The sequence below is a fragment of the Pleurodeles waltl genome, chromosome 12 (genome assembly GCF_031143425.1).
Source record: "Pleurodeles waltl isolate 20211129_DDA chromosome 12, aPleWal1.hap1.20221129, whole genome shotgun sequence".
Taxonomy (NCBI): domain Eukaryota; kingdom Metazoa; phylum Chordata; class Amphibia; order Caudata; family Salamandridae; genus Pleurodeles; species Pleurodeles waltl.
The window spans coordinates 585552632-585571306 of NC_090451.1; the positions used below are offsets into that span (position 1 = coordinate 585552632).

Consider the following 18675-nt stretch of genomic DNA (forward strand, 5'->3'; position numbering starts at 1 on the left):
TACATAATTCACTTTATTTTCTTTCTCAAACTGCAAAGTGAGATGGGTTTGTAAACATCAGTCCCCCGTTAAACAAAGACAGAAGAAGGCATAGTCTGACATTTGACCTCTGCCTTTGAAGCACAGCAAATGTGCCAAGGTAAGTATCAATATTTATTGCTTGGACTTTCGCGACACACCAAAAATTTGGTCAAGACCCACTATTGGACACCAACCCACAATTTCAGAAACACTAAGTTAAACACTGGCATTTGGTGTTATAGAGCTTAGGGTTGTTGCCTTCCCATTCATTGTGGAGAAGGAGCACTCTAAGCAGTTCAAGGCTAAGGATGCTAGGTTTCTGACAGTAAACCAGACAAGATTTTGAGCCTGATTCAGATATCAGCGGATGGGTTACTCCGTCACAATGGTGATAGATATCCCGTCTGCCGGAATTTATATTTCAACGGATGGGATATCAGTCACCAGAGGTATCAGAGTAACCCTTCCGCTGAAATCTAAGTCAGGCCCTTTGTTTGTTTAAAGGTAGGGCGGGAGGGTTAGGGAGTAGGCACCTCTGCACATGTGCCGGTCATTGTTTCACTCACCCTCAAGGTGCAAGTCAGTGCAATAACATCAGGACCAATGGACATGGCCTATTTTAGCAGCTCTGCGTACGTTTTCTATGGGATGCTATTGTTGTGGCCCAGGGTGGAGTCAGTAGATCTTCATGTAAGTGAATGGCAGGGGGCAGGGCAGGCTTACAGTGTGAATGCAGCAGTTGCTGGTGCTAAGCAGTTGTGCTGGGGGAGGAATCTGTCAGCTAGTTCCAGCTCTGAAAGGCTGACTTCAAGGCAAGGGGAGAACATGCAGCAACATGCTAAAGAGTAACTGCTATTCTCACTCAAGTGTCTAATGGAGTGTTCCTTTCTTCTGCTTGGAATACTAAACTTTGAGCTACCCTTGACAGACCTTCAAGTCGAGATGGAGGACTTCTCAAAAGCAGAAGCTTCACAGTCCCTCATCCCTCTTCCCTCTGACTGCCTCTGGCAGTGCCAGGGGGCTGGTGTGGAGTCAACATTACCACTGCAACCGGGCCAAGACCTTCCCTTCACTGCAGGATTTAAAAGCTTTCAGCAGTTTCCAGATGCTTGGTGAGTGGAACTTTACATTTTTTCAGCAAAGATCGGAGTATAAAAGAAAACTACTGGTGTCATAGTCTATACATGTTGAAATCGATTTACTGAAATACAGGTTTGATATTAATTCTCTGTTGATTTTCATGTCACCAAAAGCTGACATGTATTAACATCTTTGTTCAAAGAGAGGAATGAAACAATACTTTGGGACAGCCCCATTTGATTTACCAGACTATTTTTCACTGGAGACATGGAATTTAAAGTACGGGTAGCAAAAAAGAAAACCCCACAACACCCCTGTTAATTTCAGATGTGCTTGATCACTTGTCCAGTCCCCACACCACCCCCATAATTAGACTCCACCAGCCGCCACTGGAGTTAAAGGATGGTAATTGAGCACAGCACTGGAAATGCTGGAAAAACTGCAACAGGACAGAAGATCATCTTTAGCCAAATGTTTCAGAAAGTAACTTGGGGTGAAATTTAGACATTCTTTCATTACTCAATTGCCTTTTTGATATTCATTTACAAACCACACCAAGATGTTGAGACTATCACTCATAGAGTTGGGACTGTCTCTTGGTATATCAGTGTCCTATTCTATTGAGAAACATGTTTTAAGAAATGTAAAACCCAAGCTTCTTTGAAGACTTTTGCTTTGATTGTGGTTTCCCATCAGAATGCCACATTAAGTCAACATACCTTACTCATGCAAGTGATTTTCTTTAACCATGTGTTTCAGTTCATATAATAGGTGTTTCATTTGTGTGTTTTTTTACTAGAAAACACTGTTTTTTTCAGTTTAGCAATATTTTGCCTGAAGTTATGCATTGTTTTAGCGCTTGATTTTTTCCTTATCCCATCTTTGTCTTGAGTGGCCTGATTCAATGCATTTTAACCTATGTTGCTTGTCTGACCTCATGTTATCATTTCATCAACAAAGTATGTTCAAACGATGTATAGAGATAGAGTGGGGATGTGGTCAGCCTGTTAAGAAATTCCTTTAAATTCGTTTTTCATAGTTTACTATTGCTTGGAAGAGCTGGCCATGGTAAACTGCAGATGTGACATGATTGTCAATGTGTGTTCTTTGATGTATCTACTTTGTTGAGACACCATTATAATAGTGGAATTATGTTTTTTTAAAGAAAGTGAGTGTTGTATAGTTCCACAAAGATATTGGTGATCATTAAGACATTGGCAGTCTTTTCCGAAGACCGCCTTCGTGACGGCCGCCAACAGACCGCTGCGGAGGTGGAAATCCACCCACCAGATTACGACACACAAACACAAAACCGACAGAAACGAGCCACAACAACAATTCCGCCAGACTCAACGGAGGCAAAAAACTGTCAGACCCACCACCCTCCCTGCAATGCCAGCAATACACCACCCTCCAAATTATGGACCACGAAACACTATAGCGGACACTCAATGGCAATCAGCCATTGGCAGAGCACACTGCCACAGTATAATTGGGCACCCAACACCAACAGAAACCAAGTTTGGCCAGATAGAAAAACCCACTCCTGACACATACACACACAGTACACACCCACCAACAGCACTATAATACACATCCCCACACAACCCACAGTCCTTTGCAAACACAAAAAACTAACTACACCTTGCCAGCAAAAGACAGTACAATAACGGCATACACAAACCACAGCCACCTTTCACGCATCACACACCACACACCATACCCCAACACCTATCTCACTTTGCACAACACACACACAACATCCATCACACAATGAGCATGTCCCCACAGAGGAATCCCCTTTTCACAGATAAGGAGCTGCGGATGATGGTGGAGGAAACCGTCAGGGTAGAGCCAGAGCTGTTCGGTGCACAGGTCCAGCAGATATCAATTGCCGGGAAGATGGATTTGTGGCGGAGGATCGTGGACAGGGTGAGCTCCGTGGGAACATATCCACAAACAAGGGACAACATTCGCAAGAGGTGGAGTGGCCTCCAGGCACCAAGTTGCCATCATGAAGAATGGTGGCAGACCCCCACCTCCACCCCCACAGTTAACAGCATGGGAGGAGAAAGTCTTGGCAATCCTGCATCCCGAGGGCCTCACTGAAGTCACTGGAGTGCTGGACACTGGTAAGTCACCATTACTACCCTACCACCACCGATACCTGCATGGCATGTCACCCCCTCACCCTGACTCCCTTCATGCCAATCCATTCCATACAGTGAACCACCCCCATAACCACCCTCAATTGTGTACCCCTGCATGCCCTACCCACTGCAAGCACACCCCTCCCAGCTCTGCATGCACACTCAACAGTAATGTATGGGTAGCATGTAGTACTACCAATCCCACAATTCACCAGCATACACTAACCAAAGGTGGGAGGACAATACCCAACCCATAGGAAAAACCAGAAATGCTGAGTATGTGATAGACAATGACTGTAACAAATCTTTTACATGTCCACAGGTACCCCAGCCAATGTCAGCGGTGAGCATGTGCCACGACAACCCTGTCCCCCCCAGAAGATGCCCTCAGTGATGACAGCAACTCTGGATGTCTCGATCTGGATGATCTCCCTGGCCCATCTGGCAGGGCCTCCCCTTCCGAATCCAACACCACAGCAGTCACCCAACGTCCCCAAACCTCTGTCCCAATGACGTGTTGATCACTTGTGTGCCCACCTGTACAGGGACCCGAGTTGAAACCACACAGGCAAGAAGATGAAGGCCCTGGTGTAAGTGGGAGTGGGCACACCATTCAGGGGACACAGGCACAGGGGGCCAGGCCCAGTGGGAGGTTAGATGTGCACCAGGGGGAGGCCCAACCCAGGGGCCCGACTGCCCAGGAGGCACTCATACATGTCCTGGGGGCCAACCAACAATCCCAGGACAGGATGGGCCAGGTGATTACCATCTTGCAGGAGAACCAGAGGCTGCAGGTGGTACACCACCAGGAGGTCATACAGTAGTTGGAGGCCTTAAATGTCAACATGGCCACCATTGCAGGGGTGCTGTGTGACATGGCCAACACGATGCACGAGTACACAGCACACCAGCGGGCCCCTTCCACTAGCCAGTCTACTCACCAGCCAACAACATCTGCTACAGCTAGTCGACAGGAGGACCTACCAAATCACTCACAGGCCACCAGCTCCCCTCCCCCTGCAGAAGGTGAACCACCTGAAAATGTTCCCTGCGACCCAGACAGGCAGAGACTGTTGCCAAAACCCAAACCACCACCAGGAAATGAGCCCCTCCTGAATGTCTCCCTTGTGTGCCACTGAGACACCTTGTTCACTTTGGACTGCCATTGCTCATTTTCCTATGGCTCCATGGATACTGGACCTGTGCAACAAACCAATTGGGCCACTACAATGAAGTTTACGTTCACCATCACCTCACTCTATTGCACTATCCCATACTTTTTTTCACTTCAATAAATACCCTTGAACACAACTGAAGTGTCTGTGAGTTATCATAAACAATGTGTAATGTCTTATACTGAATTATCCTGTGCAAATGTCCTGTAATGTGTGAATCCATCCAATCAATGTATGTAAGCAGACTGTAGCCATCACATCATTACACAGTTGGGACCACACCAACATCTGCAAAAAAGGAAAGCATAAGTGACAGTCCATTGAAAAGTAAAGGTAGTGCTTGGCACAACACACCATCCACACAGCACTTAACTGTAATGGAGGTATGAACAGAAGGACAGTCTTACCTGAATGTCAGTGGAAGTACTGCTGTATCATATATGTCCTGTTGTCCACATCCTACTCCTCCTCCTCCTCATCATCACTGTCTTCCATGTCCTCTGCTGCCACAGGTGCATTGTCTCCCCCCTCCTCCTGCAGGTAGGGCACATGGCATCTGAGTGCCAAATTGTGCAGCATGTAGCAAGCCACCACTATCTGGCAGACCTTCTTAGGGGTGTAGAATAGGGATCCACCAGTGACATGGAGGCACTGGATCCTGGCTTTCAATAGCCCAAATGTATGTTCAATAACCCTCCTGGTACGCCCATGTGCTTCATTGTACCGATTTTCTGCCCCCTGTCGTTGTATTCCTCACTGGTGTCAACAGCCAGTATAGGTTTGGGTAGCTAGAGTCACATGGAAGTAGTGATGGACACTCATGTACAGTGGCAAAGAGTACAACTTTAGTTGGCATACAATGCCATACATTGGGTGAAGACTCAAGCTCACCTATGAGCCACACTCTCTGCCTCTGTAGTCGTGCTGTGGGACGCTGCTATTCCTCACCACATAGGCATCATGCACAGATCCGGGAAACTTGGCAGTGATGTGGGAGATGTATTGATCAGCAATGCACACCATCGGGACATTTATAGAGTGGTAGCTCTTCCTATTCCTGTAGACCTGCTCATTTGTCCCAGGAGGGACCAAGGCAATATGGGTCCCAATCACATGTGGTATATGTCCCATGACGTAGAATCCAGCCTTCACAGTGGGCAAATATTCACTCTGGGAGAATGAGATGTGTTTTAGCAAGGCAGCCAAAACTCTTCCAAAATTTTGAAAAAATGTGCTGTGACATTCCTGCAGCTAAGCCCACAGTCACCTGGAAGGAACCAATTGCCAGGAAGTAGAGCACTGACAGTACCTGTACTGCAGTGGGTCTTGCTGTAGTGCTAAGGATAGCAGGAATCAGATCTGGCTCCAATTGTTGACACAGCTCAGTAATTGTGGCCCTGTCCAGACAATGGGTCATAATGATGTGGCGTTCCTACAGTGTAGCCAAGTCCAATAGGGGTCTGTCCACTGGTGCTTGCCTCCTCCTCCTCTGCAGTGGTAGGTATCTAAGTAATCCAAACATGAGATGTGTGTGACTACAGGAAGTATGGACACACAATATCACAATACATAGAGCATGTATGCATGTAGGAGACTGGAATTGTCTTGGTGTGTACTATCGGTACCTATGGTGCACATTAAATTGTCCGCCATGATTACCAGCATTGGGAATTGACAACCACCTGTCCCGTATACAGGGAGAGGTGGAAGTGACCTCACTCTGCCGGTGTTTGGCGTCATGGCGGAAGGAGGTCTGCACCGCCGTGCAAATCCTCATTGTTTAACCTGGAGGTCTATGGAGCACAGGAACCAATGATGATCAATGCCGGCGGTAACTGTGTTCACCACTGAGGATGGGACTGCCATTTTCTCTGTACCACTTCACTTGATTCCTGACTCTCTACAGATCAACACCTCCACTGCTTCTGCTGCTGTGTCCTGTGTCTGGAACCCACGATAACCCATGCTACAGGGGAAAGGACCCCAGCCTTCACATCGGAGGAGTTGGAGAAGTTTGTGGATGGGGTCCTACCCTTGTATGGGCAGTTGTATGGGCCTCCAGACCAGCAGGTGAGTACCTCATGGGTACGTTGGATGCAACATGGCTGTATGAATATGTATGTGTATGCTGGCAGTTTGTAATTTATGGAGTGCATTTTTGCTGCATGCAGTGTGTATGCAGAGGTACTGGTCATGTGGGGGCTTGATGTGGGATCTATGCAGTATATAAGCCATTTCTGTTACAGAATGGAGTGTTGAGTTCATGGTGTCCATTCATCTGTGTTCCCTATTCAGATCAGTGCCCATCAGAAAAAGCGGTTGTGGCGTGCCATTGGCAAGGACCTGCGGACCCCGGGGATCCATAGCCGGCGGACCACCTACTGCAGGAAATGGTGGAAGGACCTGAGACGCTGGGCATGGAAGACCATGGAGGCCCAGCTGGGGATGGCCTCCCAATGAGGGAGGGGTGCCCATCGGACCCTGACCCCTCCTATTGGCCCGCATACTGGCGGTGGCCAATTCTAAGTTGGATGGGCGCTTGAAGGCAGCACTGCAGCCACAAGGCGGTGAGTATACACTGTGTGGTATTCTTTCTTGTTGCCTGCCATGGTGTTTGGGTGCAAGGTTCTAGTCAGTGGATGCGGCAATATGCCGGTTTAGCTCATCTTGTGGAGTCCTGCTTAGCAATGTAGGGTGGTATGTGTATGTGGTAATGGCAAGTAGCTGGCATACCATGGCAGACATGGCTTAGTGAGACCCAGTTGGTGTGCAGATGGTAGTGTTGGTGTTCATTTCTTCTGTTGTTCTCAGGTAATGGTTTGGCATTGTGGTTCACACTATACAGGGTTAGTTCCAGTGAGTGATTGTGATGTGTATGCCATATGTGCTATTGTTGCTGTAGTTGACCCTGTGCTCCCTTTCTTTCTCCCTCACCCTCTTTCCTTCTCTCATCCTGTCCTTGTGTGCATTACCATCATCTGGCGAAGGAGCAAGGGCACCAGCAAGTGGGGGAGCTGCAGCCCACAGGACCCAGGAGGCAGAGTCCACCGATGCAGAGGGGACCAGTGGGCTAAAGGGGAGGGGAGCACCACGGGGAGACAGGAGCTATGACATCTGACTCAGATTCCTCCTCCAATGGAAGCTCCCTGGTGGTGGTAGATCCCTCTGGGACCACCTCAGCTACAACATCTTCTGCCACCTCGTACCAGCACCGCCCTCCCAGTAGCCCCCCACCCAGTTGCCCGTGCCTGATCACCTAGGAGAGTGGGCGCCTTCTTCGCCCCAGGCACCTCAGGCTCTGCCCCAGTCTGCCCTGCTGCCCTCACTGAGGAGGCTATTGACCTCCTGAAATCCATCTCTGTAGGGCAGTCAACCATAGTGAATGTCATCCAGGGGCTGGCATCCCAGATGCAGCAATGCAATGTCTGCATGGAGGGCATTCACGGTGGCTTGGGTGCCCTACAGAGATAATTTCAGGGTCTGGCCTCCTCTTTGATGGAAGCCAGTGTCCCTGGTTCTTCCCTCCCCCCTCCAACTACCTGTTCCCAGTCCCAAAGCCATCTATCCCCACCCATCCCACGCACACAATCACATCAGCATGCACCCAAGATAACAGCCAGGACTCACACAGTCAAGCACAGGCACCACACTTCACTCCACAAGCACACACACAGCTAACATACAGAAGCACATACAACAACAGCCACTGCCTCCACTGTCTCCCCTTCCTTCTCCTGCCTCACAGTCACATCAACACCTGCAAGCACTGCATCTTCAGTCCCAGATCCTGCCACCTGTACAGCCTTGCCCACAGTCACCACAACAGCAGACACACAGACTAGCACCCCATACACCACATGTGCAGTCACCACTACCACCATCACAACCTCATGTAGCACACACACCTCACTTGCAGACACACCACAGCGTAAATACACACGTCCTGTTTGTCCTCTCCCACCCTGTCTGCCCCCCTCCAAAGACACATAAACGCTCCCACTCAGACACTCAACAGCCATCCATCTCACACATGCACAATGCACATGCATTGGCAACCCAGTCCAGCACACCTACTCCTCCTACAATCACTCCGTCTACCTCCATGCCCAAACCTACTCCCACAACCCGCCCCATTGGACCTAAGAAACTTTTCCTTTCCCATCTTGGCCTTTTCCCTCCTCCTCCCCCGGTCCTGCCCCTAAGAAGAAGCTCTCTCTCCCCAGCCCAGTACCTCCAGCTTCTAGTCCACTCATGTCCCTCCCCCTACTGCTACACCTGCCACTAAGGGGCACAAGAGTGGCACTCCGGCCCCGACTCCAAGCCACCACCTCCACTCCCTAAGCAACGGAGCAAGGACCTGCCCCCTTCCAAACCCAAGTCCAAGGACCCCCTCTCAAGAAAAAAACCCCACCCCAAGCCCCTCCACCCCTTGAGGTGCCTGCCTACCATCAGCATGATGCCCCTGCCCAGTGGAGTGACTTGGGCTGTCACGAGTCAAGTTGGGCCTTGGATTTTGCCCTGTGGCTTTTCATTGACATTGGATTGCCAATGGCCCTTTCTGGATATGTGAAGATATATATATATATATATATATATATATATATATATATATATATATATATATAATTTATTTTATTGAGGTCGCTGTTCCCACTGAATTACAGTGGTTGGACCAAAAGTATGTGTCCTGGCTTTCTTTGCTCCTGGCTTATGTTATTGTTGAATTGCTCTTCAGATAGTTCTCGGTGTGTGGTATGTGGGTAGGGTTTGTGTTCTGCATGTGGGTGTGCCACTCTTCCCTCCCTCCCTTGGAGCTAGGAAGCTGTACTCACCGTTATTGATGGCGTTGCTGCTCCTGGACTGCCATCACATGGTACAGCATCAGGAAGACTTCCACTTCGGATTCTAGGACGGCCACAAACTCCTCTATGCCCCTGGAGGTGAGTGTCTCCTTTATATGATTTGTTTCCTCCAGGCTTTTGGTGGCAGTGGTCCTGTCCTAGGAATCCTGGCGGTGTGCTATGTCATAATATGTTGGGCAGGGTGTGGTGTTATGCCAGCCTGAAGATGGCAACCGCTGTGGTGAGTGGACGGACTGAACTGGCAGTTTGAATGGTACTTTGGCTGTCTATGGGAGGGATCACTGCCATGGTCATAATTTGGTGGTATTCCCCACCAGCCTGGCGACAGATCTACAGCCATCGCCGGTGTGGCGGTCAGCTGACCACCAAAGACATAATAAGGGCCATAGTGCTATTCACTAACTGCAATACAACATTATGCTGCATTTGTCTTTTGAAGTTACCACTTACAACACAAACCAAATCAGCTTCTGACTCTTTTTCAGTCTTTTTTTGAGGGTCCAGCTTATCTCTGCTATGTTGACTGTTTAAGAAAGGAGACTTAGCTCCAACTTTCACATTGTTACAGTTCAACATGCTACTCCAATCATACTATTTTGATTCTAGGACAGTGGGATGCTACACACGCAGTAACCCAACTATTACCAAGCACATTCCCCAATAAAAAAATGTCAGACCTCTTAGCATTGCCAATTGTTGTTACATCTATAAAGTCCAAAAGTTACATTTTCCTATTATCTGTTCATATTTTGTAATTACATCGGTTGTTGTGTTTGGGTTGCTCAGGATGAATTCACTTGTCTTTGCAATGGTTTCAACTAAGAGCAAGGCTCTTAGCCCTTGCATGTTATGAAACACCATTTTATTTTAGATTTGTTGACTAACCAATTTATACCATGTTTTTATACTCTGCTACTTTTTTAGCAATACTTTCTAGATCCCTGTTTACATAGAAATAGGCTTATAACTGCCATATTCATCCTTCAGCTTTCCTTCTTTTTTAAGTCGTGCTACCAGCAGCTACATTGTCTACATAACCTCATGTCATTAATTCTCTGCTTATCTCAGTCAGTGGCTTTCATGTGTTTTCCATAGTTTGCATTGCTTGAATGGACTGTGCATCATGGCCATGCATTTAATAAAAGGCCACATTGTCTCATTTGTGCTCTTATTAGGGTTTGGTGATGGGACATCAATCATTCTTTTTGTTAGACTGTAGATACAACATAATGCGGCATATAATTCACAGTTAGTATGTGTTCTTTGTTTACTTTGCTGACACTCTGATATTTTAATTGTTGTTTTATGCCTTTTATTTTTAAGTAATAAATGTTGCTTGCATACATTAATCTGTCATAAAGACACAATGTCTGACTTAATTAATCCCCATTGGGGGTGTATTTGTTTTACTTTACTCTTGTAATAACATGTTGCTGGGCCTAAAGCTTGTTTGTTTAAAAAAAGAATAAATTAAAGTACCAGACCCTTTTCATGTGTATCTACTATGCAGTATTTTGCTGTTTCTAACTTTTAAGTTCACCATTTACAGCACAACCCTCATTAATGTAATTCTGATTGCTTTTCATAGCACTCTTCTTTTAGGGTACAGCCTAAGTTTGTTAAAGCATGTCTGTTCATCAGAAGTGCCCCACTCTCAAATTTCATATAATTGCAGCACAATATGTGACTTTATCATGAGGTTTTTTTCTAGGACAGCTGAATGTGTTGAACTATTATTAAACACTTTCCCTAACTAAAAGCCAGAACTAATGACTTTGACGATGCTTGTTATAAATTAGTTAGGCCATGGATTTTCATACTGATTCTAGAAGGAAACACCTTCTCATTTTATTTTAATTTTATATATATTCTTTTCTCAATTTTATGAGCACCTCTTCTGTCTCAATATTTACATTTCCTTGCTTATGTTTCTTATTCCATCTTATCAGCATAGTTGCTGTTGCCAGCCTTGAACTTGTATCCTATCTCTTTCCTACATTTCCTAAACATCCTCACAACACTAGTTAATTCAACTTAGTTTCCTTTGTTTATATGTACTTCTTTATGCCACTCATCCAACCCCATCCTTTCTACAGTCTCACATCTCTATTTATTCATACTGCTCCCTTTTTTAACATCTCTCTATTTTCACTGCCTACCATCTCAAGGTTGGAGTGTCCACCACTAAACACACGTCATCATGCCTCAAAACTACATTCCTACGTACTTGAACATAGGTGTGATAGTAGCAGAAGTTCAGTTTTCCACACCTCATTGCTGTAATCCCCACATTTTCCCCATATTTCAATTTGCAGCAAGTAAGCAGATGAAAGAAGCTTGATAGAGACTGGCTTTTATCTTACTCTGCCAAGGTATAAAAAAGGGGCTTCACTTCACTTAAACTAAAGCATAGGTTAGTATGCTCCCTCACCACTTGTTCAATGTTCAGCTGTATTAACAATATCTTTTCATTCTTTGTTCTGGTGGTTCCCCTGTATTTTGTCTTTTTTGGTACAGCTTACATTGAATCCAAGGGAATCCCCACACGTAAGATTTAGTGCTTGTTAGGTGCACCCTTGTTGCACCCAAAGATGGTGGCAAACACTTCACTTGGTGGTCCTGAAGATGTGTGGCTCCTTCAACTCCCTTTTCCCAGGCCTGCTCTCGGGGCTGCAATTATTAATGACTGAGATAGAGCAGCAGCACATGGTTGTGCTTACTGGCTTTGCCATGTACGTTATGTCCACTGTCCATAGGCAAATGGGGTCTCTTTGTGTTAATTTCTTCACAAATGAACACACATTTGGTACAAATTTGGAATGAAAAGACTAGGGGCCTGATTACGAGTTTGGTGACTGGGGAACCGCTATGGTGGTGGTTGTGGTCAGACCGCTGTAGTGTAGGCGGTTCGACCGCTGTATTCCAATACATTCGGTCACATAAACAAAAGACCGCCGCGGTCCCACCCACACCACCTGCAAATCTAGACCACCACGTTGGCGAGATGGGCCAATGCATCTACCGGAGGGCAGACCGCCAATTCAACCGCCGCCCCAATTACGATGTTGCTTTCCACTGTTGTGGCAGTCCAACCACCACACTTGAACAGCAGAAACGGAGAGATATAAGGCTGAAATTGCCTATAGGCAGTGTCACATATCCTGTGCCGCCATGGAGCCGATCCTACATGTCCTACCGCTGCTTGTGTTGCTCGATGGTGCACAAAATCGACGCCGTCATGGACGCAACCAACGGTAAGCCAAACACCCACCCGTTTCCTCCAATTCTACAGCAAATCGACGGGTCGCCAAGGACCTGATACGTGGGCTATGCTTCCTCGGAGTTATACACAACAAATGTCCCAATCAAAGCCCCATGGCACCCCCTTTGTCCAGGTCACTGACACTGCACCTCCACAATCTACAAAACTTGATAAGTGTGCACATCCCAGTTTCAGGGATAGTGATGTGTTCATAACAGTGTGTCACACAACAGCAAATCCTCAGCAATATCACACCTACAAATTGATGTGGCACCCTCACATTGTTCACACGCTATGTCCCGTCATGACAAAACATATACATCTGTAGGTATGTGTCATTAAACCCATACACACCTTCCCTACAAAATCCTTTTTATGGGTACACACATATCACCCACATTGCAAGAGAATGTAAGGTAAATAGGATGTAGAATAACTTGTGTGACAAGCATCCAAAGTACTCAATGTAAACAATCTCTGCAGAATAGGTATGGCAGTATGAGGGAGATCCCAGGAAATCTGCTGCCCAGGACACATTTCACTTTGTACATTCCTCAAAAACACTATTTGCACAGACCCTGTGGCCTGATGTACATCATGGACAATCAATAGTATAACCAAGTGGCATGCCCATGTGACAACTGTGTAATTGCAAATCTACAAAGCAAATACACCAGTAAAAGCATGGGTCACACATTTAGATAAAGTAGGTATAAGGTACACACATGAAAATGGGCACATGTCCATTCAAATGTATATGAAGGGAGCACAATTGAACACCCTACATGTATGAGGAAACAAACCTCTATCTTGCACACATTAAACAAAATTCCACTCTATATCAGGATGAGAAATGTAACCCAGTAGATAGATTTTGGCTAAGCCAATAAGAAATATTCACCATATGAAACAACACCTAATGCAGTGCCACCCTAATTGGACTGCATCCCACACATCTATCCATCAAACATTCCTCCTTGTCCTGGGTGACTCCAGCAGTGGTTCCAAAGTCAGATCTTACCAAACACATCAAATGGATCATAAGAGTGAAACTGACACAACTGTAGTCATACACCACACTTTATTCATGAATGTCAAGATGGTACAAATGTAATGGCAGGATCAATGTGTAGCAAATCAAACAACTGAACTTTATTTGCAACACTCCAAAAAAGGAGAAAAGGCCAATGGCCAATCCTTGGTATAAAGTGTACCGAGCACACTGCCATGCACCTCAATTTGCCTCACAAATCACTGTCACAGGAACCTCCACAGGAAGGGGCATCTAGTGGGCATTCCAGGCACCTCAATGATCACCCTTGGGGGGTGGGGGGGGAGATTTGGATGGGTGGGATTGGTCGTGGGAGGGGTGGGCTTTACTTAGGGAGGAATCAGCTTTTTGGGGGGCTTGAGTGGGATATGGCTGGATCATGGAGTGGGAGGTGTCACAGGGGAGGACGTGGATGAGGAAGGGATGGGTTTGGGTTTGGGTGTGGGTGGGGTCATTTTTGCTTTGGGGGGGGTCATAGGGGTAAGGTCAAGGCCAGACAGGAGACTTTATTTAGGAAAATGGGGAGGGTGTACAAAAGAGGGACTTGGGGTTAGGAGGTTGAGGAAGTGCTTGTGTCAGCTATGGCTTTGGGTGTTGGTGGTGCTGGTGTGTGTTTGTCTGTAGTCTGTTTGTGTTTTTTTGGTGTCTGTTGCATGTGTGAGTGTGGGTGTTTGTGTCTTCTGCTGGGCTGTGACTTGGATGTGATGGATATGGTAGGAGCGGTGGATGTGTCTGTGTGGGTGGGGATGGTATATGGATGTATGGTGAGAGTGATGGCTGCATCTGTTTGTAGGTGTTGTGTCTGTAGGTGTTCTGGTGTTGTTTGAGGGTGTGGTGGATGTGGTGGCTTTGTGGGTGTTGGTGTGGTGTCTGGGGTATGGTGGATGTGGTAGCTGTGTCTGTGGATGTTAGGGTGGTGTCTGGTGGTATGGTAGATGTTGTGGTGGTTGTAAGTGGGGTAAGTGACTGTTGAGTGCTTGTGTGTATTGTGGCATTTGTGTTTATGTGTGCTGCTTGTGGCTGTTGAAGTTTGTGTTCATATTTGTTAGTGTGCTTTGGGCACCTGAGGAAATAGGGAAAATAGATGGGGAAGGGGAAGGCGGTGGGGGGAGGATTGTGGTAGGTGGAAAGCTGCTGTAAGGGAGGAGGCCAGAGCCTGAATAGATCTCTGTAGACCAGACATAGCACCGCAAATGGCTTCCAGGTTCGCAATTATCTTTTGGAGCTGGGTGCCGTGCACCTGGATGGCATTCAGAATGGCTGTCTGACACACAGAGATTCTCTTCAGGAGGTCAATAGCCTCCTCACTCAGTGCAGCAGGGGCAACAGGGGCGGGGGGTGAGGTGCCTGCCATGAAGGAGACTGCTACTCTCTTGGGGTAGCGGGCCCTGCCATCTGGATGGGGAGCAACAGGGAGGGTAGAGATGGAACTGCGGTTGGCCGACATTGATGGAGCAGGTGTGGGTCCTGAGTATACCGCCACCACTAGGAAGTGTCCACCGAAGATCAACTCAGAAAAAGATGATGTGGAGCTAGTCTCCTCCGTTGCACTCCCCTCACCCTCTAGTCCACTGGGTCCCTCCGTGTCCGATGTTTCATGACCAGAGGTACAGCGGTCAGCTGCTTCCCCACTGATTTTATCCCTCTCTCCTCTGCTTGCCCGTGATGATGCTGAAATGACAAATACAAATAGGGTCAGTCTATGTGCCTGAACACACTTGAACAACAGCTTTGATTACAAAACATTACCACAATGTACAGTAGCCCCCTGCCAAAAGGTCCTCCAAATTGCCTCTAAAATTTGCTAAACCACATGCATGTTTGATCATCAACTGTAAACATTTGCACACAGGAAACTCAGAATCACAGACAACTTTAATTACATGTGTGAAGTTGTCCAATCACAATACTCATGGATCAAATAGGAGATGCTGTCTCCTTCAATGGTTTGGCTCTTGTAGCACCCCTCACTAAGCTGTTGGCATCAAATATATTGGCAATGCCAAGGACATTCTCACAGATTCCACACAAGGTACTGCAATCAACAACTGTTCATATACACAATACCACATCATGATGAAATGATGGGCAAGTAATCCAGCCATGTTGCAGTAAGAAGTACAGTAGCCGGAAGAAGATGTTTTAGAAACACCCATCTCACACTGTAAAAACTCACGATTGGTAACTTCACAATATGTACATTGTCTAAATAATCTAATGGAAGTTGTACTATTGTTGCTTTGTTAAATAACACATCTTGCATAGAAAAGTACTCTGGAAACAATCTGGTTGAAATATCTGGGGGATTTGTCTACTAATATCCACAGCACAATGACTCAGCTAGGCCTAGGGAAATCACCTGTTCCAATTGGTACTGCTGAGAACACCGTTCTAACACTGTATAACTAAAAGGAAATAGTCCATTAAATGTTGTGGTGACTCAGGGAATCCCCAGTATTTGAAGAGGGCCTTTTACATGTTTCTCAATGGGAAGGCACATCACTGTACCTTTTTGTCATGCAAACAAAGATTCCATTGGATTACTGAGTGCACACACTCACATATGGTTCCAGCATTTCTGCATGTCACTCCTTAATGCATGTCAACAGTCAGGTAATCAACCTTCAACAACTGACATGTACAACTCACTTAGCCAAATGATTCAACAGCAATAGCATGGAAATGCACATTGTGCATAATTACTGTAGGTCTACCTGTCATGTCCTTCATTGTTTCTGCAATCGTTCATGATAAATGGCATAGAGTAACGGGCTGGGGTATGTGTAACCCAACAAACAGTGTTGAAACACTCCTGTCTGTGGTACCACATGAACTGTATACCGATCTTATAAAACAATTTTCCAAGAGATTTTGGCATGCACACATATGTGATGGAATCAGACATCATCCCATAAACACAGGTAGATCATGCATTAAATAGTAGTGAACACAATGCTACAAAAGTGAAAGGTACACATGCTAACATGTGGGCACAAATACAGATGACAACAGTGATGTTACCCAAATCATTTAACTGTGCATTCCATACTTACCAAGGGAAAGTATTGCTCAATGACTGCACACAAAGGACAATGTACGCTATGTCACATGTATGATGGTGACCACCACATGAAAGGCAGTAGTGAGACACCAGCACTCTTGACACACTGAAGACAAAGTTGCCTGTTCGAGACAGATGCCAATATACTCTCTTGAGCAGACACATGGCTGAGTACAGTAATCTATTACCTTGTGTTGTTTGCCTTTGGGGCTGACACACTGAAGACAAGTGGACTGTTGAGTACAAATGACACCCACAACATGAAACAACATGAGATGATTGACCATGTTCTTAGCGATGTTTCTGCCCAAGAGCATATATTGATAGTGATCTCTACTCTGTTGTGTCTCTGGTCACTAGAACAATAGGGAAGGCACACCCCCATGCACCAACTACCATACCTACACAAACAATAACTCATATTGTATATTGCACATTGGCTATCTCCAATATTCATGGAGAGATGAGTGCCTTTAACACATCAAACTGGCAATGTAACCAGTATGAATATGCCCAGGACTCACCCCCTTGTAGCTGCTGTGCTCCTCTCAAACACCCATCAAGCTCGGGGTAGGACATCTTCAGTATGTTGGCCATCAAGGAGGTCAGAGTCTGGAGTGTGCCCCACCCATATTGGGAGGACAGCCTCAGCTGGACATCTGCGATCTTGCAAGCCCAGTGTCTCAGGTCCTCCCACCTTTTGAAACAGTGGAAGCTCCACCGGTAAAAGACCCTCAGAGTCTGCACCTTCTAGGCTATTGCTCTCCAAACCACTTGTTTCTGATGGGCCTTGGCCTGTCTGGATTCCATAGACAAATGAAGAGGTCACAATTGCAGTTTTGTAGGGTAACTTATTGTTTAACACACATTTAGGAAACACCTAGCACAAACAGTTTGTAATTGCCAACACTCAACAATTGCAAAGCACACATGGTGATAAGTACATGGACATAAATACACACTTTTGGAGTCATCTGTTGAATATCCACAAACATGATCATGGCCTACACTGATTAAGCAAGCCAAATGACCTTATGTAGCCCAGGGCCAAGCAAAACGTACTGTGAAGTGAGCCACTAAGAATCACAACACACCATTGTGACCTTCTAAAGGGTAAACTACTTCTCCATGACTGCACAGACACCTTTGCATCCAGGCACATTGAATCACTGCATATAGTCCATACAGGCAACTACCATGGTACAGACAACACCGTAAAACTTAGGTGACAATGAAAGGGCTCACATGGGTGTCCACAGGGCTTGGTCGCCCCACTCACTGCTGCCGCTCCTGCCTGCCTTTGCCGCCTCCTGCCTGCAGATTCCTTCGCTCGCTGCTCCTGGGATTTCCCGCCGCTGCCTCCCTGCGGCCCCGCCCCCCTGTGATTCCATTCGCCGGACCGCTCCCGCCACCCAGCTGCTCCTCCCTCCCGGCTCCTTACTTAAGGGGACCGTAGGGGACCACAGAGTGTGACCGCTCAGCCCTCCACAGGGCTTGGTCGCCCCACTCACTGCTGCCGCTCCTGCCTGCCTTTGCCGCCTCCTGCCTGCAGATTTCTTCGCTCGCTGCTCCTGGGATTTCCCGCCGCTGCCTCCCTGCGGCCCCGCCCCCCTGTGATTCCATTCGCCGGACCGCTCCCGCCACCCAGCTGCTCCTCCCTCCCGGCTCCTTACTTAAGGGGACCGTAGGGGACCACAGAGTGTGACCGCTCAGCCCTCCACAGGGCTTGGTCGCCCCACTCACTGCTGCCGCTCCTGCCTGCCTTTGCCGCCTCCTGCCTGCAGATTCCTTCGCTCGCTGCTCCTGGGATTTCCCGCCACTGCCTCCCTGCGGCCCCGCCCCCCTGTGATTCCATTCGCCGGACCGCTCCCGCCACCCAGCTGCTCCTCCCTCCCGGCTCCTTACTTAAGGGGACCGTAGGGGACCACAGAGTGTGACCGCTCAGCCCTCCACAGGGCTTGGTCGCCCCACTCACTGCTGCCGCTCCTGCCTGCCTTTGCCGCCTCCTGCCTG

The 18675-nt window shown here is 47.2% G+C and overlaps 1 long non-coding RNA gene across 2 annotated transcripts in view; it reads left to right on the forward strand.

Annotated features, from left to right (window-relative positions):
* LOC138267562 (uncharacterized) overlaps positions 1-1083 on the forward strand; it is a 425442-nt gene extending 424359 nt beyond the window's left edge. For both annotated transcript variants that reach the window (XR_011199821.1, XR_011199820.1), the window contains one exon: positions 950-1083. This is a non-coding gene — a long non-coding RNA (uncharacterized lncRNA). The remainder of the gene's footprint in view (positions 1-949) is intronic.
* The last annotated feature ends 17592 nt before the right edge of the window (positions 1084-18675 follow it).